The sequence below is a fragment of the Hyla sarda genome, chromosome 1 (genome assembly GCF_029499605.1).
Source record: "Hyla sarda isolate aHylSar1 chromosome 1, aHylSar1.hap1, whole genome shotgun sequence".
NCBI classification, from domain to species: domain Eukaryota; kingdom Metazoa; phylum Chordata; class Amphibia; order Anura; family Hylidae; genus Hyla; species Hyla sarda.
In genome coordinates this window covers 35,440,621-35,466,014 of record NC_079189.1, presented here as the reverse complement: position 1 = coordinate 35,466,014, position 25,394 = coordinate 35,440,621, and the positions used below count along the sequence as shown (strand labels likewise).

The following is a 25,394-nucleotide window of genomic DNA, read 5'->3' as shown; positions in this document are numbered from 1 at the left end:
CTGAGGAAGCAGAACCCTGAGGAAGCATAACACCATAACATTTTTGTCTTTGAATGTCAGTGTAGTTCATTGTGTTTTTGGTCCTGAGAAATATTTTTATTGGTAAATATTGGAAATTGGTCTGATACACTATGAATCTGTGAGTTACCGTAATACAATTGGGTGCTTCTAGTGTTGTACAGTTTTTTTTTTTGTTTTGGTTTTATACATTTGTGTTTCTCTTTGTGACTAAACCCCCAGATTCCTGGTTGAACAAAATTTGCCTTATCTTTGGTGTTCACTAGGGCCCCACAGATAAGACGTACCCAGTGTTGCAACAGTAAGGAAACAAGAAGGTATATGGAGGGAAAGGTTCTCATACGGGGACTACCCTTCTCAGGGCAGTTAAACCGTCTGGGCCTTAGGGTCACTAATCATGAATGGAGGAGTTAGTAGGGTCATTATCAACAGACCCTATATATCTACAAATACTGGCCAGACTAATGTGCAGAGGACCATCCCAACTTTCCACAGCACAAGTCAGAGGTGATAAGAATCGGATAGCTGGATTAAGACATACCTTATCCTCTTGTTCTCAGGGGAGATAATCATTTGGTGATTAAGAGGTATTTGGTAGTTGTTTAGAGTCTATTTCCATGGACATACAAATGCCTGATATAAGCGCTGATCAACTAAATACAAATTGATATGTGCCCTTTGAATGGACAGTTTAAATGGGGTATTTGTAGGAAGGAAACAGCTGCATGAACACTTTCTTGATCATTTGTGCAGTTGTTGGCTTCCATTATTTTTGACAGTGCACGCCCTGTTTACAAAGGAATATGTGCTGACAAATGCAGGGGGAATAAATTTATATGTAAAATTATCATTTTTGCATTATATTTTTCAACAGTATGTAAAAATGGCACACGTTAAAATGGCACTACATTTTCAACATTTTTGGGCCTAACTTTGGCCATGTTAGCACCATGATTGCCACTTGATTAAAAAGGGTCATGGCCTAGGATTTTGGGCAATTTACACAAAATATTCATGGTTTTAGCACCAATTTAAGGCGCATAAAATTGTGGTGTAAACATAACTACAGCCCAAAAGGCATGACATTGTGCCAGATTTTCAAAATGAAGTGCTACACGTGGTGTGCAAAATGGTGCACATTTTTTGGCACAGACAAAGTGCTGTGGTAAACAATCATTTATTAATATTTCTCCCCATTTTTTTTTTCTGTACCATTAACCAGTGGCGGTAATTGAGAACAAATTCCTACAAATGTTTGTTTGGCCAATATTTGTTCCTTGTAAAAGGACTCTTACTCCCTCCTCATTGAGCCAAATTTGCATGCGTATAGAAGGGGTTGAGGTAGGATGTAGAGGAATAGCCAAATGGACATCCCCCAACAGCTATCTGAATGACTGGGGAAGGAAGAAGTAATAGGGGATAAAGAGACTAAGAAAAAAGAGGGTGAGAAGGAATAAGGGGTTAGTGAGTAGAGACAAAAACAGAGCAAAATAAAATGCTGGGTTGTTTTAGCATACGGCACCATAAGATGTCACATCAGAGGCACAGCTTATTGCCGAGCAATCACAGAACAATCATTTCACTTTGATGAAATTATTCTTCATTATAGAAAACATTTTAACAAATATGACTTTAATAAAACAAGGCTTTCTATTGAACCGCGGGAAGCAGTGTTATCTTACTGTACTGATTTCTATCACAACTACTGTGTGGGCAAATAATATTCAACTATTCATATAATATACACTCAGTGTAATGAAGTTGTGTCATAATAGGGAGTGTGAAGCAAATCCTGTATCAAAAAGAAGTTTTGTGAATCAACTGGGGCTAAAGGTGCCCACACACTTTCAATAGCAGTCAGCGAATGTTTGGTTCTCTCCTGATCCCAACATACATATCAATATTGGGCTCAGGCAAACGTTTGTGTGCTTTTGATGGAGAGTGGAGGGGGAAGACATTGCCAGACTCCAAGTGAGTGCCTCCAAAGTCAGTCTCAAATTGTGTCATCCCTAAGGAGGTGCTCATGGAGTGCAAGTCAAAACTAACTCTGGTACTCCCTCAAAGCCAGTCCTAAGCATGTTCCTGAACCTCAGTCTAACCATGAGAACACAAGGTTGAGATGGCCCACTAAAATACTTAGTCATCCTCTTTGTTCTTTGTTCTTACACAATAAGGCTGAGTTTACATATGTCTGGCATCCGGCATACGCAACCAATGCCACAACTGATGACAACATGCATCTGTTGTCATTAGTTGTGTGGTATCTGGCATTTGTTGGATGCCGGACAGGGGAACACAGGAAGTTGCGTTCCCCTGTCCGGTGCTGTCTGGCATGTCCGACCATCTGGTATCAAAATTGAGATGCTGGATGATTGTGAATTGTCCCATTCAAATGAATGGGATCAGTTCTAGCATCAGTTTCCCTCCGATGCACGCCGGAGGGAAACTATGCCGGAAACCGGACATATGTTAAGCCCCAACACAACAGGGGCAGGGAAAATTAACAAATAATCTATAGCATGATGATCACAATAAAGATCACAATGTAATAAATAGTGGATAAACACTTGTTCTGTATAGGTGGAGGATGGACTTTAGAAACATTTCCCTATAGTGTGCCTTAGGAACCTCTGTAAGAATCCAAATAACATTTTACCAGAGAAAACCCTTGCTCTAACTTTTCTTCATAATCAGGTTTGGCTGACTTTAAACAAATATGTATGGGGTCCTTTAGTAGGTGCTCATATGTCTGTCACTTTAGGTTTCAATTGCTACTTTACCATTAAAGTACCATTACACTGCCCAAAACATCTTATCCCCTATCCAAACATCTGACCCCCTATCCCGCCACTGAGGACCCCCGCGATCTCCGGCGCAGCTCTACAGTCATCCGTGCACGGATCGAACTCCACTCCGTGCCAGATGACTGGCGACTACAGCTATAGGGGGTGTGGTGTGATGTCACGAACGCGGAAGCTCCCCACGATCAGACATCTCATACCCTATCCTTTGGATAGGTGATAAGATGTTTTTCGGTGAAGTACCCCTCTAACTGAATGGTCCGTATGTCTAAGACTTTACTTTAAAGAGGTTATCCCTCATCAACAGGATCCACGGGATTGGGGATGAGTCCTTAATTTATGGATTACCCCATTGAGGCTGTGTTCATACTAATTACTGCCACAATTTTACTGCTATTTTCCAAAATGGCAGTATAAATTGTGCAATTTTTATTGTGTTTTCGGAAAAAAAGGAATTTGGGGGCAACTGTGGTTAATTAAACGTCCCATGTGAACAAAGTCTAAAATGGGGTTAAAAGGAGAAATCATATGCAACCTCATTCTGTGGGTTTGGCAACATGTTTTACCCATTTGAAGCAATTGGGGCTGTAGTGGGGCTTCAACACTATCTTCAGTTTCCAAAGCCTCCTTCCTATAGTTAGTTTTTTGTAAAACACGCAAACAATATCACCAATTTTGCTTGTTTTTTGCCCATAGCTATCTCCTTGGAAAGTGTAGCATGCACGCCAGGTGCACAGTTTTCTGCTCTAGCTGGAATATATAACATGGCTTATAGTAAACTATTGCAGTTGATAGACACTAAAATAGTGCAGCATATTTGTGCCGTGTCGCACCAAAACTCTGTATAATAAATCTCCCCCAATGTCTTACTTTTGTATATATATGGCTTAAAAATGGAAGCCTTCTGCCGGTTACAGCATTATAGGCATGTCAAATTGCCTAATTCATTTATACACCCTAAATATGTTAGATGTGCATGAGATACTATATAAATACATGCCTCTTCAATCCAGATGGCAACATTCAACAATGATCCGAACACAGAAAGACCTTTTTATCCCCTCGCAGTCTGCTCCACAGTGCACCATGCATGTAATGGAGCGTGACCTATATTTAAATGTCATTACATTTTTTTCCTGTTTATGTCACTTTCAATCAGCCAACGTTTATTTTCTTTTTTTCTACATATTCTTAAAGCGCTTTCGGCTTTTGAAAAAAAAAATCATAATTGACCTTTTTGAAAACTGGAATTAAAAAAGGTTATCTCTAAACAGGAGATCGGAAAATGAAGAGAAAAAAAATCAGCAAGTTAATCAAATTAAAATTCAATACATGCATTTTAATTAGGGCTTATCAAAGGAGCCCAGTGGTTTCCAATTGAAACAGACTGAAGTAGTTCTAGAGGAATTATATATCACAACTCATGCCACCTAAACTATTTTGATGGAGGAAAAGCCGAATCAGTGAAAATTAATTAGCTCCGATTCAGAAGAATAAGTGTATGCTAATGCAAATCATTTCTGCCGACGCAAAAGAGAAACTGCAATGATCATTAAGCCTCTTCAATATTTCAGGCGGTATTTGAGTCTTTATCGGCGGATGTCTTTTAATAAAGATCATGGGGTATACAATTTGATACCAAACTGGTGATATAATATGGCAAAGGCTGATACATTCCAATTGGAATTGTATTTTCTTATTTGTTTTTCATATTTTGGGTTGTATGTTATTCGAGACGTCAGATTATTAGTAGCATTAGCAGCTGTGGTCATAGTAACTATTACAGATCTATCCTTTCTTACCTATAATCATGGGGCAATACAACCCATGAGTGACACAAGATGTGGGGTTAACTATCACTGCAGCATTTCCCCTAATCTGGGCTTGAGTGTCCAGAAAGAAGTCTCTCCTCGGTAAAACACACATGAAAGCTGTATGGAGTTTGTAAAAAAAAAAAAAGAGTCTAAGAATGTAAAAAACAAGATTCTCTTGTCTGATGAAACCAAGATTGAACTTTTCGGCCTAATTCTAATTTTCATTTCTATAGGACAGGCACTGCCCATCACCTGCCCAATGCCATCCTTAAATTGACACATGGTAGGGGCAACATGATGCTGTGGGGAGTTTTTAAGTGGCCGGGACAGGGTAGAGGAAAAGATAAAATGGAGCAAATTACAGAGATATTCATAATAAAAACCTGATCCAAAGTTCTCTGGACTGCAGACTGTTCCAAAGATTCAACTTTTAACAAGACATTGATCCTAAGCACATAGCCTATACAACACAGGAACGGCTTAGGGACAACTCTGTTGACATCCTTAAACGGGTAATCTGCCCCTAAACATCTTATCCCCTATCCAAAGGATAGGGGATAAGATGTCTAATTGTGTGGATCCTACCACTGGGGATCCCCGTGATCTCCATGTTGCACCTGGCATTCGTTTAGAGCATCGGGTGCAGCACTGGAGACTTGTGATGTCAAAGCAGTGCCCCACTTTTGATGGTCACGGTCATGCCCCCTCAATGGAGGTCTATGAGAAGTAGCATGATGGAAGCCACTCCCCTCCCATAGACTTGCATTGAGGGGGCATCCCCAGTCATCCGGCACGGAGCGAAGTTCGGTCTGTGAACCAGATGTCTGGGGTGCCGCAGTGGAGACCTTATGCCATATTCTTTGGATAGGGGAGAAGATGTCTAGAGGCGAAGTACCCCTTTCAGTGGCCAAGCTAAAAACCTGACTTGTACCCATCTCTTGAACATCTCGACAGAGACCTGAAAATGGCCTCTACCGATGCTCCCTATCCATGTTTTTTGTTGTTTGTTTAAATTTTATATTTGGAGGTGTGTAAACTCCAACATTAATGCGCCTTGAATATCTACAAGGCAGCATTAAGGTAGCACCTGTGAGGCCAGGCTCCCATATTAGCCAACTCAGGTGGGGCTTGCAGCTTGCCTCCCTCCTCCCATTGCATGTGTGCTCAGTCACGCTGGAGGGTATCAGGGAGGAAGTTGTGAGTCAACCGAATGTTGCCGTAATTGCCCACTGGCCCCTGTTTTGCTTATCAAGCACAGGTAGGATTAGCGTTAGGTCTCGCACCAATTTGAGAAACCTTGGCGTTGGTGTGCGGGCTCTGGTGTGTCCTTCATATAAGGATACACTGCCGAATGTCTCAATTTTAACATCAGTGTTAAGGGATAGCCAATGTCATTGTATACATCTACCACAGTAGTGCACCCATATTCCTGTATTGTATTCTAATTGTTACACATCTACACCGTTTATCTGGTGTAGGATTCTATTGTTGCACTTGTAGTCCGCTGCAGGCATCCTCCATTGTATGCATTTTTATGCTGGGGATCGCCCCTAGCAACGGACTACAAGGGCAGGATCTGCTCCCCCAGTATAAATGCACAACCGCATTTGGGGTTGAGCACCTCCAGCCATTTGAAACCACGTTTTTTGTTGTTTGTTTAAATCCTTATCCAACATGACAGAACTTAAGAGGATCTGCAGAGAGGAATGGTAGAAAATCTTCAAATCCAGGTGTAAAACTTGTGGCCTCATCCCCAATGAGACTGGAGGTTGTCAAAAGAGGCTTCAACTAAGTCCTGAGTAAAGGGTCTGAATACCATTTCAGGACTTAAATTGTTATATTTCTATAAATTAGCAAAGATTTCTAACATTCTGTTCTCCTTGTTATGGGGTATTGAGGGCAAAAAGACGAAGAAGGAATCTTTTCATATGTAAGCAAAAGACCGTCCGTAACACATCAAAATGTGAAAAAAAGGAAAAAGTCTAATGTCTACTTTAGGAATGTATTGTACATCCTTGGTTCACTTTCCATTTAAGCTTTAGAAATACAGATTTAGAAGCATGTACAATGTGCTATAATCTGCATGCTGAGCGGGAGAAACAGGTGAGATAAACATAGTCAAGTATATCACATCTATTCAAATCAGCCGATTATGTTGCTCCATTACACACACCATAGTTCCATTAGCCTACTTTACACCAGCTACAGCTTAATGGATCACCCTGCTGGACTATATGAAAGATGCTTTTATTCACTCAATGTGGCAGTGACTGTGTTTTGTAAACAGTCCCTTTGAATAATGATACGAATAGGTTAAAGGATACCTGTGATATAAATCACACTGCCGCATGATCTACATGTGGAAAAGATTTTTGCATTTATAAATATATTTATATATATATTGTGATGACTCGCTCTTGCAGACAGGTGCGGTTGCAGTAAACAGGACTTTTCAAATCAAAATTCAGTGTTTTATTCACACTTGGCAAACAGCAAACAGTCTTAAATGCAGATCAAAGAAAAAGTTACAAAAGGCTACCTGCGTTCCTTAGGTGTTTGTTCCCACCTGAGTCCATGCCATGCGGCATCAAGCAAGTCTTTTCCAAGCCTACAGGTACTCCACAAGCTTTCACACTCCACAAGGGAGATCTCAAAACTCAGCTCTCTGGCAGTGTGAGCTGCAACATGCAAATTCCCCTCAGCTGGTGGAGCAGCCTGCTTTTAAAGGGGTACTCCGCCAATAGCCATCTTATCCCCTATCCAAAGGATAGGGGATAAGATGTCAGATCGCTGCGGTCCCGCTGCTGGGGACCCCGGGGATCGCTGCTGCAGCACCCCGCTATCATTACTGCGCAGAGCGAGTTCGCTTTGCACGTAATGACGGGCAATACAGGGGCCAGAGCATCGTTACGTCACGGCTCCGCCCCTCGTGACGTCACGGCCCGCCCCCGTCAATACAAGTCTATGGGAGAGAGTGTGGCGGTCGTCACGCCCCCTGCCATAGACTTGCATTAAGGGGACGGGCCGTGATGTCATGAGGGGCGGAGCCATGACGTCACGCTGCTCCGGCCCCTGTATCGCCCGTCATTACACACAGAGCGAACTCGCTCTGTGCAGTAATGATGGCGGGGTGCCGCAGCGGCGATCCCCGGGGTCCCCAGCAGCGGCACCACAGCGATCTAACATCTTATCCCCTATCCTTTGGATAGGGGATAAGATGCCAGGGGCGGAGTACCCCTTTAAGGCCAACAAAAGGTGGCCTGGATTATGGGGAATGATCCCCCACCCTGCACTTGACCATTCCCAGTAAGAGCAGTCACGGATTGGCTTTCCAGCCATACTACAGCAACAGTGTCATTCTGCATCGCAGCACAGACACTGAACAATTATAGGCTCTTACTTCACCAAGGCCAGGAGCCTTGGTGACACATACCGACCATCAACCACAATGCTCTTCGCCTTCTCACAATATATACATTCACTCACTGTACATTAATCATACAAAAGAGGGGTAGGGGAGGGAGAAAGCATGCATGCAGCAGCTCGGCATCACCTTTGACACTTGAGCTCCAAGCATGATATAGAGCTGACAGATTTCCTTTTTAATTCACCTTGTTGAACAGATAAACATGTATCAAAATCAGAACGTATCGCTCATTGTAATCAGCGCATCTGATGAACCTGCAAAAACAAAGTAAATCCCTTCCCATTGTTTCGGAAAAAGATATAAATCACCAGTTTTAATCTGCAAATTAATCTGCACATAATAATAATAGTGATCAACATCCGCGGCTCCTCTTACTTCTGATTACACGTCTTGATGGTTAAAATCTAATTATCTCGTTCTGGGGAGAACACGTCTGAATCACCAAAAGTGAGTGTAGGAAAAAGTTTTGCGCTGATGCTCGGCACGGTAATTAGTCTTCACGCATGTGTTAAATATTCTTTCATGCTCTTCCAACCGGAAAAAAATTGAAAGATTCCTAATGATTCCAAATCAACAAAACAATAACGCTGAAGGGAATTCTTCAGTAATGAAACATAATTAAAATATTTTTTCTCTCTTTTTTCCTTCATCTGATGCTCGCCGTGCCGCTTCTCGTTCTTTCATGTCACTCTCCACTAATGTTATTATATCTTGAACAATGGTGTTTAATCAGTTTGAACAGGTGTCACTTTCTATGACAGTAATTTGTCAATTTCTTACAGTTAATTGTAGAAACCAAAGTGAGATCGGTATTATAAGCTTCATAAAAAAAAAGCTTTTCAACTTTTTTTTTATAAATAGAAGGATAGGAAAATGTTAAGGTAGATTTACATGCAGCAGATTTGTTGCAGAGATTTCAGTGATGGTCTTTTATCTGAATAAGGCTTGTTGCTAAAACAGACCTAATGCACGGGTATTGGTCAGATTTTTGAGATATTGCCTAATTTTAAAATAACCACAAAGAAAAAGGCACATTTACGAGGGATATCTGCAAGGAGCAGTAATCGTGTGGGGCACAGTACCCATAAAAGTGTATTAACCATCGCATGTATAGGCACATCAATGACCTCCTAATACTAACATAAACCAAAGAAAAGGACAAATGGGGTCACTTAGATTCAATAAAATTTTATGATTTATGGGTATACATTAAAAACAATAGGTTTCATGATAAAAAAAAAAAAAAAGGAGAAACAGCATCACAAAAAAACATAACAGCGACATCACCGGTACATCTGCCGAAGAGCATGTGTCGGTAAATGTATCACTAATACACGTTATAGTGCAAAAACAGAGCAGCAAATGGCACACTGTATAGCAAATGGAAACATAAGTACACAGCTAACAGTAATAAAGTGCCATACAAATAATGTGCAAAATTACATGAAATATATCAAACTATAGCAATGTATAGGATGCAGTGAATAATACCCACTAAATGGTAGTAAGGAGTTGAATGGCAGGGATTGGGATGGCGCCACTCCAACGCACGTTTCGGTGAGCTAACCTTCGTCCGGGAGTAGGCAACATGGTTAGACGAAGGTTAGCATGCCGAAACGTACGTTGGAGTGGCGCCATCCCGGTCCCTGATGTTCAACTCCTTACTACCATTTAGTGGGTATTATTCACTGCATACATTGTCATAGTTTGATGTCTTTCATGTAACTTAGTGCTTTATTTGCATGTAACTTAGTGATTTATTTGCATGGCACTTCATACCTGTTTACTGTGTACTTATGTTTACTTTTGCTATACAGTGTGCCGTTTGCTGCTCTTTTTCTGCACTTTAACATGTATTGGTGATACATTTACCCACATTTACCATTCGGCTCTTTGGCAGATGAACTGGTGATGTCACTGTTATGTTTTTTTGTGATGCTGTTTCTCCTTTTTATCATGAAATACTATTGTTATGCATGCCAATAAATCATATAATTTTATTGTATCTATGTGACTCCATTTTTCCTTTTCTCTAATTTTAAAATAGTGGAAACTTAGATTAGATGAACTCAAAACATGCCAAATGTATTACACTGGCTCCCATTTTTAAAGAGAGTATGCAGGATTAAAAAAAATTATCTGCTTTCTTCTCAAAAAAGTGTCATGCCTACCCTCAGGTTGTGTAAACTATGACAACTTGCCTCAATTCCCTTCAATGGGACTGAGATACAATACCACACATATACTTAAAGGGGTACTACCATGCCCCAGAGTTCTGAACATTTTGTTCAGAACGCTTGGAGTGGGCAGTTGTGATCGTGACATCACGACCACGCCCCTCATGACGTCTCGCCACGCGCCCTCCATTCACGTCTATGGGAGGGGCGTGACGGCCGACATGCCCCCTTCCATAGACATGAATGGACGGGGCGTGGTGTGACAGCATGAGGGACTACTGCCGTAACATAATTTGTTTAGAACGCCAGGTGCTGTGGCAGATCTTTTGGATAAGGGATAAGATGTCATGCAGGGGATTACCCCTTTAAGACAAGAGGGGCATTTTTTTGGGAAGAAATCAGCTATGATTTTTGAATGCTTGACAACCTTGTATAAGACTGTCTAGTCTAAGTATATACCATCAGTTGGCTATTACTGTGCAAATAAGTTGTGTGCCAAAATTCTGGTGCATTTTTTGGGGCAGCTTAGGCTAGGTTGTCTAAGATTTTGCAATATTTTAACAGTAATTCTGTTTGAAAAATCTGGTACATCTTACACTGTCTAGTTTACAGTTAATGGCAATAATTTTTTGCACAATTTAAGTAATGCGCTATGCCTACCCTTTTCTCAAGGGTTCATCCTCACATCGGTGAGCTTAGACCACTAGGGGTCCTCATACCATCCATCATCACCAACATCCTCTTTGTCCAAATTGCAGCACAGGCTGGTATAAAGTCCAGTAAGTTAGGGCAGAACTAGCACTCATCTGTGCTCACTCCTGCCCTATCAGTCTGCAGAATAAATACAGAGAGGATGAGGTTACAGAACAGCCTGCCATGATTGGACAAAAAGGTCCAGAACAGCAGACCCAGGGAGGAAGTGAATGCAAGGTGAGTGAGGGTGAGCTTAGTGCTTACCTTGGACACACCCCTTACTGAGCAGTAGATGTCAGAATGAGAAAGCAGCAGGCATTTATGAGCACACTACAGAAGATAGACACATATAAAAGACATGTAAAACATCATCATGACCTACTGAGTTACATAAATGAGGATTTTTTTTTCTGGGAAATTGCAGATATGCCTTATAATATTTTAGTAAAATATTATTTGGAGACCACTGCTCTATGGAGCAAAATAGATCTGCGTGCCTATGCATCAATCAGACATAGCGGAAACTCTGTTACAAACTGTGACTGATTCTCTGGTAGACTTTATATTTCAGCATTTTCATTATATGTTCATGTTATTGATTCATAAAAAATGCCAAAGGTCTTTTTTAATTCAGTACTTCTGCCATAGAAACCACAGCAGCTACAGTTTTTGTTGACAACATTAGGATGCTAGTAGACTGTAGGGATAGTATATAAATATAAATTCCATGCCTTGCAAAGTGCTCTTAGAAGGTCATGTGTATGAGTTATACAGAGCCATAAGGGCTATAGACTTACAGTACATAAAGCCCTACTATAAATCTGCATGCTTCCTGTTTATTGTGCCATGATCTTTCCGGCATGCTAAAGGGGTACTCCACCCCTAGACATCTTATCCCCTATCCAAAGGATAGAGGATAAGATGTCTGATTGCGGGGGTCCTACCGCTGGGGACCACACGATCTCCCTGCTGCACCAGGCGTTCATTTAGAGCATCAGGTGCAGAGCTGGAGGCTCGTGATGTCACGACCACGCCCCCTCAATGCAAGTCTATGGGAGGGGTGCGACAGCTGTCACGCCCCATCCAATAGACTTGCATTGAGGGGGCATGTCCATGACATCACAAGCAGGGCATGACTGTGATGTCACGAGCCTCCACCCCGCATAGCCAGTCATCCGGCACAGAGTAAGGTTCGCTCCGTGCACCGGATGTCTGGGGTGTTGCAGCTGAAATTGCAGAGGTCCCACCTTTGGATAGGGGATAAGATGTGTAGGGGCGGAGTACCACTTTCAGTCCCATACAGTTACTTTACAGACAGATGTGCCACCTACATTAGGCCTGATAGGTATAAAATAAATTGTATAAGTAAAGGTATGTTATATTGTTTATTTTTAGTGACCTCTTTTGTACCATTTCATTTTCATGTAAACTTAAATGTTAATTTAAACAAAATATTTTGGGGAAATTTATATTTTTTTCTATTAACCGCTAACTAAAATTGTGCTTTTCTGAAAATGTCCTAGACTTAGTTTGAAATACATTTTTAGTTCAATGTTTTATTTCAATCTAGCTAAAAGAACATGAAGTTCCCAGAACAAAGAACCAAAATACCATAAAAATTAAGACTTTATAAAAAAAAAAAAAATCATAATAATAAAAAAAGAACATCATTTTACGAAAGTAATTCTCAAACTATGAAGACTTTAGAACCCCAATAGCAGTGAATGGCTAAATGCCTCTTCTGCAGACTGATAGCTCCGCTATGCCTATTAATTCCCATTTGCCAGACTTGTATGCAGGTAATATTACCTTTTCATTGAAGATCAGAAGGCCATCAAATTGTACAACTAAAGTGGTGCGTCAACTTTTTATCAACATCACATTTCAGCAGATAGGTAGATTAGATTTTTTTTTTAACTTAAGCAATAATAACAAAAAAAATTGTGGTTTATGTACAAAAATAAATAAATTGTGATTTTTTCCTTTTTCATTTTTGTTATTCATCCTTGCTGTTGATTGAATTTAACAGATGGAAATAAATGAAATGCATGTTCTAAGCTGTTAGTCTACTCATAGGAAATCTGTCATCAGAATCACCCGCACTAAACCTGTTACACAGGCTTGTAGTGCGGGTGATCCTGATTAAAACGCTTCTTACCTGGTTAAAAATGGTTCAGCGGTTCTTCAGATATCTTTTTTTTTAGCTTTCTGTTATTCCCTGGCTTGGGACTCAGTGGGAGGTGTTATCATCTGGGACTCGGCCACACGTCATTCTAGCTGGGCGGAGCTGCCGCCCGGCTCATGAATATTCATGAACTTATCCTCATGCACCAGACCTATAAAAAGGAGTTAGACCACGAGGATAAGTTCATGAATATTCATGAGCCGGGCGGCAGCTCCGCCCAGCTAGAATGACGTGTGGCCGAGTCCCAGATGATAACACCTCCCACTGAGTCCCAAGCCAGGGAATAACAAAAAACTAAAAATATAGATATCTGAAGAACCGCTGAACCATTTTTAACCAGGTAAGGAGCGTTTTAATCAGGATCACCCGCACTACAAGCCTGTGTAACAGGTTTAGTGCGGGTGATTCTGATGACAGATTTCCTTTAAGACAAATATGGGAAAATAGTTTCTACAGCATCTCCCATAAGTGAGTTTACCCCTCACATTATATACAGCATCTCCCATAAGTGAGTCCAACCCTCACATTATATATACCGTATCTCCCATAAGTGACTCCACCCCTCACATTATATACAGCATCTCCCATAAGTGAGTCCAACCCTCACATTATATACAGTATCTACCATAAGTGATTCCACCCCTCACACTATATACAGTATCTCCCATAAGTGATTCCACCCCTCACATTATATACAGTATATCCCATAAGTGAGTCCACTCGTCACATTATATATACAGTATCTCCAATAAGTGAGTCCACCCCTCACATTATATATACAGTATCTCCCATAAGTGAGTCCACCCCTCACATTATATACAATATCTCCCATAAGTGAGTCCACCACTCACATTATATACAGTATCTCTCATAAGTGAGTCCTCCCCTCACATTATATATACAGTATCTCCCATAACTGAGTCAACCCCTCACATTATATATACAGTATCTCCCATAAGTGAGTCCATCTGTCACAGCGAGCGCTCCGGTCTCCACCTCCGGACCCCATAGCCCGCTGCCTGTGTCCTCCATGCAGGGGTCCCGGCATCTCCCGGTCAAACACAATGACCGGGAGCACGGGTCTCACTGTGGCAGGGATGCGGCTTGCGTGGCGGCTGGTCCCCGCTCACGCGCCGCGTCCCCGTTCATCTCACCTGCTCCCCGCGCGGCGCTCCTTGCCCCTGGGTCCCGGCGCGCGCGGCCCCGCTCTCTATGGCGCGCGCGCAGGCTTTCATTAAATTTAAAGGGCCAGTGCACCGGTAATTGGTGCGCTGGTTCCACATCTCCCATTGTGATTTCCCAATAAAAGGCACCTGCCCCTTCCTGCCCCTGCCGGATCTTTGTGCCTTGTGCCTCTGAGAAAGCATTCCCTACAGTGATTATTGGCTTGCCAGTTGCCGCACCCATTGCTACCGTATACTCGCCTGTGAACCCTTGCTGCCTGCCCTGACCTCTGCTACGTCTGGCTACGCTCTTGCCTGCTCCCTGTGTACCACGCCATATCAGCCACCAGAGAGGTCGAGCTGTTACTGTAGGATACCACCTGGTGGTTACCGCCGCAGCAAGTCCATCCCGCCTTGCGGCGGGCCCTGGTGAAAACCAGTAACCACTTAGAACCGGTCCTCTGGTACAACCCGCGTCATCGCCTCTCTGGTTCAGAGGATCCACTACCAGTCCTGCCGGTACGTGACAGTAAGATCTGGCCATGGATCCCGCTGATGTTCCTCTGCCAAGTCTAGCGGACCTCACCTCCATTGTGGCTCAGCAAGGTCAGCAGCTGGCCCAGTTGACCGCCATGATGCAACAGCTCCTGCCTGCTCAGCAACAGCCTGCACCTCCACCGGCACCTGCTGCATCACCTCCGCCTGCGGTTGCCACTGGAGCCAGAATCCGTTTGTCTCTTCCAGACAAATACGACGGAGATCCTAAACTATGCTGAGGGTTCCTGTCTCAGTGCTCTCTTCACCTCGAGCTACTGTCTGACCAGTTTCCGTCTGAGCAAGCCAAGGTAGCCTTCATCCTCAGTCTGCTCTCCGGGAGGGCCCTGGCCTGGGCTACACCGCTTTGGGACCACGCTGATCCAGCCACTGCTTCTGTCCAAAGTTTTTGTCAAGAGTTTCGTAGTGTTTTTGAGGAATCGGCCCGGGTTACCTTTGCAGAGACTGCCTTGCTAAACTTGTCCCAAGGAAATTCTACCGTGGGTGACTATGCCGTCCAGTTCAGCACCCTTGCTTCCGAGCTGAACTGGAATAATGAAGCTCTTTGTGCTTCCTTTAAGAAGGGACTTAATTCTGACATTAAAGACGTCCTTGCTGCACGTGATCTGCCTACCACCCTGAGTGACCTCATCTTGCTAGCTACAAGGATTGACAAACGTTTCTCCAAAAGACAAGAGGAACTCCATCTTGAAAAGGAAAAATATTGTCTTAAACGCTGCCCTCGTCTGACTCCAGTGTTCCAGCGTCCACCTCTATCTGTCTCTGGGTCTTCTGCTGTGGAGGCCATGCAGGTGGACCGGTCTCGCCTGACCCCGCAAGAACGGAGCCGTCGTGGAGACGAGAATCTGTGTTTGTACTGTGCTAGTACTGAGCATTTCCTTACGGACTGTCCTCTTCATCCTCCATGTTCGGGAAAAACTCGCACCTAGTGGATGTGGGAGAGGCATTACTAGGTGTGGATTCTTCCTCTACACGTTTCATGATATCTGTGCAGTTGTTCCTTTCATCTAAGTCCTTCTTCTCTGCTGCCGCTTTCTTGGATTCCGGCTTAGCCGGCAACTTCATCCATGCCTCCTTGGTCGTCAAGTATCAAATTCCTATTACCCGTCTACCCAAGGCGTTCCTAATTTCTACGGTCAACGGGGAGAAACTCTCTACTACGGTACAATACCGCATCCAGCCCCTGTGGATGGACGTTGGGATATTCCATACCGAGACTCTGAAATTTCTTGTTCTTCCCTTCTGCTCATTCGAACTCCTGTTGGGGTTGCCGTGGTTGCAACGCCATTCTCCTGTCTTGAATTGGTCCACTGGAGAGATTCTGTGTTGGGGTTCCTCCTGCCCTGACCGGTGCTTCAAGCCATCTCCTATCAAATGGGTCCCGCCTGTTCCTCCGCCACCAGGTCTCCCCAAGCCTTACCATCAATTTGCGAACGTCTTCTGCAAAAAACAAGCAGAGACTCTTCCTCCTCACAGGCCGTATGACTGTCCCATTGACCTGTTACCGGACTCCGCGGGGCTTACAATTTGATCCGCATTCGTAAAGGAGACAAATGGAAGACCGCATTTAACAACCGGGACGGTCACTTTGAGTATTTGGTGATGCCTTTTGGACTATGTAACGCACCCGCAGTCTTCCAGGAGTTCGTGAACGACATCTTCCGGGACCTTCTCTATACTTGTGTTGTAGTATATCTGGATGATATCCTTATTTTTTCATCCAATCTGGAGCAACATCGAGACCATGTCCAGCAAGTTCTCACCCGACAAAGAAGTAACCGCCTCTACGCCAAAATTGAGAAGTGTCTATTTGAACGTACCTCCTTGCCATTCCTGGGGTATATCATCTCTGCCCAAGGTCTGCAAATGGATCCTGCCAAGTTATCTGCAGTTCTAGACTGGCCACGCCCCTCTGGTCTCCAGGCCACATAAAGATTCCTGGGTTTTGCCAATTATTACAGACAGTTTATTCCTCATTATTCCACCCTAGTGGCTCCTCTTGTGGCTCTAACTAAAAAGTCCTGGCCTCCTCACGCTGAAGAGGCTTTTCAGTCCCTGAAAGCCACCTTTGCATCTGCACCTGTTCTCTCCCGGCCATATCCCTCCAAGCCATTTTATCTTGAAGTAGATGCATCCTCGGTGGGAGCTGGAGCGGTACTAACTCAGAAGTCTTCCAGGGGCAAAACCATAACTTGTGGCTTCTTCTCTAAGACCTTTTCTTCCGCCGAGAAGAATTACGCCATTGGGGACAGAGAACTATTGGCAATCAAATTGGCCTTGGAGGAGTGGAGACATCTTCTCGAGGGTGCTCCTCACCCTGTGACCATTTTCTCGGACCATAAGAATTTAGTCTGCCTTCAAGCTTGTTCAGGGGAAAATATTTTTTTGGGTCGACTGGGAAGGCTCCGGTCCTGAAGAAAGGTCTTGGGAGACTGAAAATAACATTTTGGACCGCAGTCTCATTCTCAACTTCCTTGGTACCAAAAAGAGAGGGAGACCTAAGGGGCGGGGGTACTGTCACAGCGAGCGCTCCGGTCTCCACCTCCGGACCGGAGCGCCCGCTGCCTGTGTCCTCCGTGCTGGGGTCCCGGCGTCTCCTGGTCAAACACACAGACCGGGAGCGCGGGTCTCACTGTGGCAGGGACGCGGCTAGCATGGCGGCTCTTCCCCGCTCACGCGCCGCGTCCCCGTTCATCTCACCTGCTCTCCGCGCGGCGTTCCTTGCTCCTGGGTCCCGGCGTGCGCGGCCCTGCTCTCTAGGTCGCGCGCCGGCTTCAGTAAATTTAAAGGGCCAGCGCACCGGTAATTGGTGCGCTGGTTCCATATCTCCCATTGTGATTTCCCAATAAAAGGCACCTGCCCCTTCCTGCCCCTTCCGGATCTTTGTGCCTTGTGCCTCTGAGAAAGTGTTCCCTACAGTGATCATTGCCTTGCCAGTTGCCGTACTCATTGCTACCGTATACTCGCCTGTGAACCCTTGCTGCCTGCCCTGACCTCTGCTACATCCGACTACACACTTGCCTGCTCCCTGTGTACCACGCCATATCAGCCACCAGAGAGGTTGAGTTGTTACTGGAGGATAAGACCTGGTGGTTACTGCCGCAGCAAGTACATCCCGCCTTGAGGCGGGCTCTGGTGAAAACCAGTAATCACTTAGAACCGGTCCTCTGGTACAATTCGCGTCATTGCCTCTCTGGTTCAGAGGATCCACTACCAGTCCTGCTGGTACGTGACACCATCCCTCACATTATATACAGTATCTCCCATAAGTGAGTCCACCCCTCACATTATATACAGTATCTCCCATAAGAGAGTCCACCCCTCACATTATATATACAGTGTCTCCTATAAGTGAGTCCACCCATCACATGATATACAGTATCTCCCATAAGTGAGTCCACCCCTCACATTATATATACAGTATCTCCCATAAGTGAGTCCACCCCTCTGTTTATATATACAGTATCTCACATAAGTGATCCCACCTTTCATATTATATATACAGTATCTCCCATAAGTGAGTCCACCCCTCACATTATATATACAGTATCTCCCATAAGTGAGTCTACCCCTCACATTATATATACAGTATCTCTCATAAGTGAGTCCACCCCTCACATTATTTAAACAGTATCTCCCATAAGTGATTCCACCCCTGACATTATATACAGTATCTCCCATAAGTGAGTCCACCCCTCACATTATATACAGTATCTCTCATAAGTGAGTCCTCCCCTCACATTATATATACAGTATATCCCATAAGTGAGTCCACCCCTCACATTATATATACAGTAGCTCCCATAACTGAGTCCACCCCTCACATTATATATACAGTATCTCCCATAAGTGAGTCGATCCCTCACATTATATACAGTATCTCCCATAAGTGAGTCCACCCCTCACATTATGTACACAGTATCTCCCATAAGTGAGTCCACCTCTCACATTACATATACAGTATCTCCCATTAGTGAGTCCACCCTTCACATTATATATGCAGTATCTCCCATAAGTGAGTCCACCCCTCACATTATATATACAGTAGAGATGAGCGAATCGAAGTTGACGAACCCAAATTCGTTACGAATTTCATGAAAAATTCGATTTGCAACGAATAAGAATATCGCCGCGATTCTATCGCGCGAATCGCTTCATTAAACTCCATTTTACAGCGTTCCAGGCTATTGGAGACCTATGATGGCGGATCCACATGTGAGTACATGGGACAGGGGATTATGGAAGGGCAGGAAACAGCGGCGGGAATGAAGGTAGGCGGGCTGACCCTGAATCACATGTGAGATGCAGCCTATCAGTGTTCACTGACCCCTCTGATGTAACAGCCCTATATAATCGGCGGCCATCTTCCCTCTGGTCATTTCTCCTATGCACGAGATAGGGAAAGGAAGTGACTGCACGTCTGTGTGCTGATCACATACAACGGCGTTATACAGCATATATGCAGCGGTGACATCAGCATTAGGGAAAGACACAGGGCACAGTGTTGCTGCAGTTCTGACCGAGAACGATTCTAGCAAAACCTCGTATTCTCCTTACTCAATATAGCAGGCATAGAGGTGCTGCATAGTCACCTGCGTCATAGATTTCACAGCTGTTTTACCTGTATGGAGCACCTAATCTCCTCTTTTTTCAGCCCAATTGAGTTTTTTCTGTTGCTCCACAAATCTGATTCTCACAATTGTGTGAAAGAGTGCATTTTAGGGTTTAATTCCTGTAAAAAAAAAAAATATTCTGTGGTGCTGCCCAGTTGGGTCCTGCTGCTGTTCAGAAATAAGTCATATTAATGTGGACTTTAGTGCCTTTTTACAATTTTTCACCTGTTACTCTGTCTCTGTGCTAAATTCAGTGTTATACCACACGTTATGAAAGAAAAAAAAAGTTTTTCCTGCGTACAAATACGCTTAACAGTGGCCTTATCATTGCAAAGGGCCTACATACAAGCAAAAAGCGTACCATATACTACCTTTTTTTCTTTCTCTGTGCTAAATTAAGTGTTATACCACACGTTATACACCTGCCGGTGTATGAAAGAAAAATTTAAGTTTTTCCTGCGTACAAATACGCTTAACAGTGGCCTTATCATTGCAAAGGGCCTAAATACAAGCAAGTAGCGTACCATATGATATCTTTTTTTCTGTCTCTGTGCTAAATTCAGTGTTCTACCACACGTTATACACCTGCCGGTGAATGAAAGAAAAAGAAAAGTTTTTCCAGAGTACAAATACGCTTTTTCAGTGGCCATACCATTGCAAAGGGCCTACATACAAGCAAATAGCGTACCATATACTACCTTTTTTTTCTGTCTCTGTGCTAAATTCAGTGTTATACCACACGTTATACACCTGCCGGTGTATTAAAGAAAAAAAAAAGTTTTTGCACTCATCATTGCAAAGGGCCTAAATACAAGCAAGTAGTGTACTATTTACTACCTGTTATTCTGTCTCTGTGCTAAATTCACTGCTATTCCACACATTAGTATACACCTGCTGGTGTATTTAAAAAAAAAAGTGTTTTTTTCTGCGTAGAAATACGAATACCAGTGCGCTCATCATTGCAAAGGCCATACATACAACAAAGGAGTGTACTATTTAGTAACTGTTATTCTGTCTAGGGCCTATATACTTTGAAAGGACAGCCATAAGTAATCGCCTGCTGCTGTTCTATACCCTCATAAACACACTAAGTATGTCAGGCAGGGAAGTGCCAGGACGTGCACAGAAAAGGGGCAGAGGTCTACATACGTCAGGCAGAGTTGGCAGCAGACTTGAAGCGAGTGGCAGCAGGAGTCGCAGCAATAGGCCTGAGCTCCCGTTAACACCCAGCGGTCGTGTCGTTGACCCATCTCTCCTCGTCAATTGGTTTGCACACTTATCCCCATCATCACAAGCGACATCTGACAACCCCAGTCAAGAGTCGGTGGGCTCCTCAGACACAACCATCAGTTGGCATGGCCCGGTAGCAGTCCCCATAATCCCATTGCCTTTGTCCTATGCTGTTCCCTCTCCCAAAGAAGTATCTCATGCTTTGGGTTCAGCTCCACTATTTAGTGAGGACGATGTAATAGAGGACAGTCAGCAGCTAATGGGCAGCCAAGAATGTGAGGAGACATGCGTCGCTTGCTCTGCAAGGCGGGCAAGTAGTGATGCGGAGAGTGACATGGGAGGCGGTGTTTTAATTGTTCAGGGTCCTGAGCCAGACACGAGGAGGACATCAGTGACGTGCACACATCTTTTGATGATGATGAAGCCGATCGCAATTGGGAGCCGGGTGCAGAAGCCGGGGCTTCATCATCATCAGAAGAGATTTGCTCTTTGTCTATGAGGCAGCAAGGCGGTAGCACGGTTGGCAATCAGCGCGGTGGTGACAGTAGTGGAAATTCAGGAGCAAAACGTGCCAGGGGGAGACCACCTGCTTCGCGGCAAGCTACCATTCAGGGAGATAGTGGAACAGGGGTTCCTAGAGACAGTGCCAATAGCAGTGAAATTGTGCGGACTGCGGGTTGGAAAATCAGCTACTCTGCGGTGTGGTTGTTCTTCATAAAGAATCTAGAGGACCTTAGCGTAGTCACATGCAAAATCTGTCGGCAGAAAGTGAAGCGTGGCCAGGGTCCCAATCTCGGCACCACGGCCCTGCGTCAACACATGATTCGCCACCATAGAGCAGCCTGGGATAACCGTGGCTCCGATGTAGGGGTCAAGCCTGCCGCATCACCCAGTGGTCATCCGCTCCCTCCGTCATCCAGCCAAGGCTACACCACCTCAGTCGAAGGGAGCATTGTGTCAAACCCTCCTTCTTGCGCTCCTGCTTCTTCCGCTCGTAGTCAGCCATTCCTCCAACAATCGGTCGGCGAAGCCATGTCCAAGAGACAACAGTATGCGCCCACTCATCCAACGGCGCAAAAGTTGAATGTGCTCCTGTCCAAGTTGCTGGTGTTGCAGCTCCTCCCTTTCCAACTGGTGGACTCTGCAGCTTTCAGGGAATTGATGGCTTGTGCCAAGCCGAGGTGGAGAGTCCCAAGAAGGCAGTACCAGCCCTGCATAAGTTTGTACAAGAGAAGGTGGGCCAGTCCTTGAGCCTGTCAGTGTGTTCAAAAGTGCACGGCAGCGCCGAAGTGTGGAGCTGTAACTACGGGCAGGGACAATACATGTCTTTTACGGCCCACTGGGTAAATGTTGTTCCTGCACAGCCACAACAGCAACTTGGACAGGTCACACCTTTTCCTCCTCCAAGCTCTTGCTCCCAGGCAGTTGGTCCTTTTACAGTGTGCGCCTCCTCCCCCATGTCCTCGGCCTCCACTGCGCGTCCAAATCTCGGTGGCCCTTCATCGTACCACGTGTGTAGGGCACAGCGGTGTCAAGCCGTCCTTCACATTGTTTGCCTTGGCAAACGGAGTCACACAGGGGAGGAACTGCTAAAGTTCATTAGGGAAGAAATCTGAGTATGGCTTACTCCAGGAAATCTGGAAATGGGAACCATGGTGACCGACAATGGGAAGAACATTGTGGCTGCGAACATTGTGGCAAACAAGGAAGTGTGAACCATTCGCCCTGCATGGCGCACGTGTTGAATCTGGTTGTCAAGACGTTCATCAAGTCTTCACCCCATTTGCAAGACGTCCTGACAATGGCAAGGAAACTGTGCATGCACTTCAGCCACTCGTACACCGCCAAGCACACTTTGCATGAGCTGCAGCGTCAGAACGGTATCCCACAACATAGTCTCATTTGTGACGTTGCCACACATTGGAATTCCAACCTGCATATGTAGGACAGACTATACGAACAAAGAAAAGCCATCATGGATTTTTTGATGATACAAGCAGATAGGAGTACTCCCCTGTGTAACTTCAATGTGAACGAGTGGCAGCTCATATGTGACACCTGCCGTTTGCTGAGGCCCTTTGAGGAAGCCACATTTTTTGTTGAACTACGTAATTCCACTCCTACATTTACTCAAAAAAATTATTGAAAACATGGCTGGTCACGGCAATGGAGACATTGCGCCTACATCAGAAGGCTACATGAGTCCTGTGGGGGATGAACTGGAGGAGGATGATGAGGGGTAGAGGGGAGCACAATTTACGGTGGATGAGATGGCCAGTGTTTCTGGTCATTGGGCAGGAGAGGAGGAGCAGGAGCAGCCAGATGAGCTGGAGGGTTATTACGAGGGAGGCGAGACAGAGGACCCAAACACACCGTGGCAGTATGCAGTGGAGATGGAGACAGGTAGTCCCAGCGAGTCACTGTCACAAATGGCACGATGCATGCTGAATTGCTTGCGTAGTGACCCCCGAATTGTCAAAATTTGTCAGTGCGATGACTTCTGGATCTTCACCTTATTAGACCCTCGCTACCGGCCCAGAATGGGGGCCTTCGGCCACATGGTCCATCCACTCGCAGGTCTGACTCGGGGGGCCCTCTGCGCTCATCTTCCACTGCCACGGCTGCTGGGGAGGGGTGGCAGGGGCAGTACCGGCTCAATCTGCAGCAGCCTGAGTCCACAGTCGCTGATGAGTAGCTTCCTTCAGCCGCATAGTGAAGCTACTCATCAGCAGCAGGTGGACATGGAGCAGGACCTGAACCAGCAGGTGGTGGCTTACCTCGACATGACCCTGCCAACAACCGTTGAAGATCCGCTGGACTTCTGGGCAGCCAAACTCGATTTATGGCCGCAACTAGCGGAGTTTGTCCTGATAAAGCTGTCCTGCCCGGCAAGTAGTGTGCCATCAGAGCGGGTGTTTAGTGCGGCCGGGCCCATAGTCACCCCAAGGCGAACTCGTCTGTCCACTAAAAATGTGGAGAGACTGACGTTTGTCAAGATGAATCAGGGATGGATCAGCCAGAATTTCCAGCCACCAATGACAGATGGGTCTGAGTAGATTGACCATGCTCCTACAACAAAATTTTCTCTATTGTGGTTGGTTATGAAACCCTATGGGGCAGACCTGGGCATTGTACGTCCCGCTTGCCACATACGGCCCTTTGATTGGCTCTGACCGGTCCGCGCTGATTGGGGGACAACTATGCTGCCTAATCTGGGGGACAACTATGCTCCTAATCTGGTGGACATCTATGCTGCCTAATCTGGGGGACATCTATGCTGCCTAATCTGGGGGACATCTATGCTGCCTAATCTGGGTGACATCTATGCTGCCTAATGTGGGGGACAACTATTCTCCTTATCTGGGGGACAACTATGCTCCTAATCTGGGCGACAACTAAGCTCCTAATCTGGTGGACATATATCCTGCCTAATCATGGGGACAAGCATGCTCCTAATCTGGGGGACATCTATGCTGCCTACTCTGGGGGAGAAGTATGCTCCTAATCTGGGGGACATCTATGCTGCCTAATCTGGGGGACAACTATGCTCCTAATCCGGGGGACATCTATGCTGCCTACTCTGGGGGACAAGTATGCTCCTAACCTGGGGGACATCTATGCTGCCTAATCTGGAGGACAACTATGCTCCTTATCTGGGGGACAACTATGCTCCTAATCTGGGGGACATGTATGCTGCCTAATCTGGGTGACATCTATGCTGCCTAATCTGGGGGACAACTATGCTCCTAATATGGGGAAAACTGATGCTTCTGGCCTTGGGCCTATAATTTTTTGAAGTTTAGCAGTAGCTAAATACATGCTTAATGCAAATGTCAACATTGATCTTTAAATGTAAGGGGTTATGAAACCCTCTTAGGTACTGCGAATGACTGCTCCAGACTCATTCTGTGTCTTTCACAAACCACTTGCCTCCCTGGTGACTCAGGCCTTGGGCCTATAATTTTTTTGAAGTTTAGCAGTAGCTAAATACATGCTTAATGCAAATGTAAACATTGATCTTTAAATGTAAGGGGTTATGAAAACCTCTTGGGTACTGCAAATGCATGATCCAGACTCATTCTGTGTCTTTCAGGAACTACTTGCCTCCCTGTTGCCTTTGGCCTTGGGCCTTAAATTTTTGGATGTTTAGCAGTAACTAAATACATGCTTATTGCAAATTTCAACAATGATCGTTAAATTCTCGGCATTCTGCCAGGGCCTTCTCCTACCCCGCCTGGGCCGATCCGAGGACCTCACTAACCAACTCACTAACTAATCCAATCGCTTATAGCGATGGGTGGTGTGTACAAAGGGCAGGGACATAATCAACGCCAGCTTTTGACCCTCACTTACTGGTAATTCCTCGTTTTAAGGTTAAATAATTGCAATCCCAGATCCCTATCATGAACTGGTTTCAGCGGGCAACACGCACCTGTCCTTGAAAGATAGAGACACGCTAATCCGTTCAGTGGAGCGCGGCTGCGGCCCCGGAAATCTGAGGGCATAACACACCTGGTATTGCTCGATCACGCAATTGATCGTGCAAAGGTAGGGGGTTATTAAAGCGTCTTGGGTACTGCTGAGGCCTAATCCTGACTGCTCCTGGTGTAATGTATGGGGTAATTAAACACTCTTGGGTAGTGTTTTTTTTTTTATTTACTGATAATTTTATCGATAATAAAATAGAATTTTCCAGAATGCTAATCGTTACACAACGA

At 44.9% G+C, this 25,394-nt stretch overlaps 1 protein-coding gene across 1 annotated transcript in view; it reads right to left on the bottom strand.

The window, feature by feature from the left end:
• The window catches only part of CTNNA2 (catenin alpha 2), a 2,092,931-nt gene that overhangs the window by 178,662 nt on the left and 1,888,875 nt on the right, over positions 1-25,394 (bottom strand). The window lies entirely within an intron of this gene.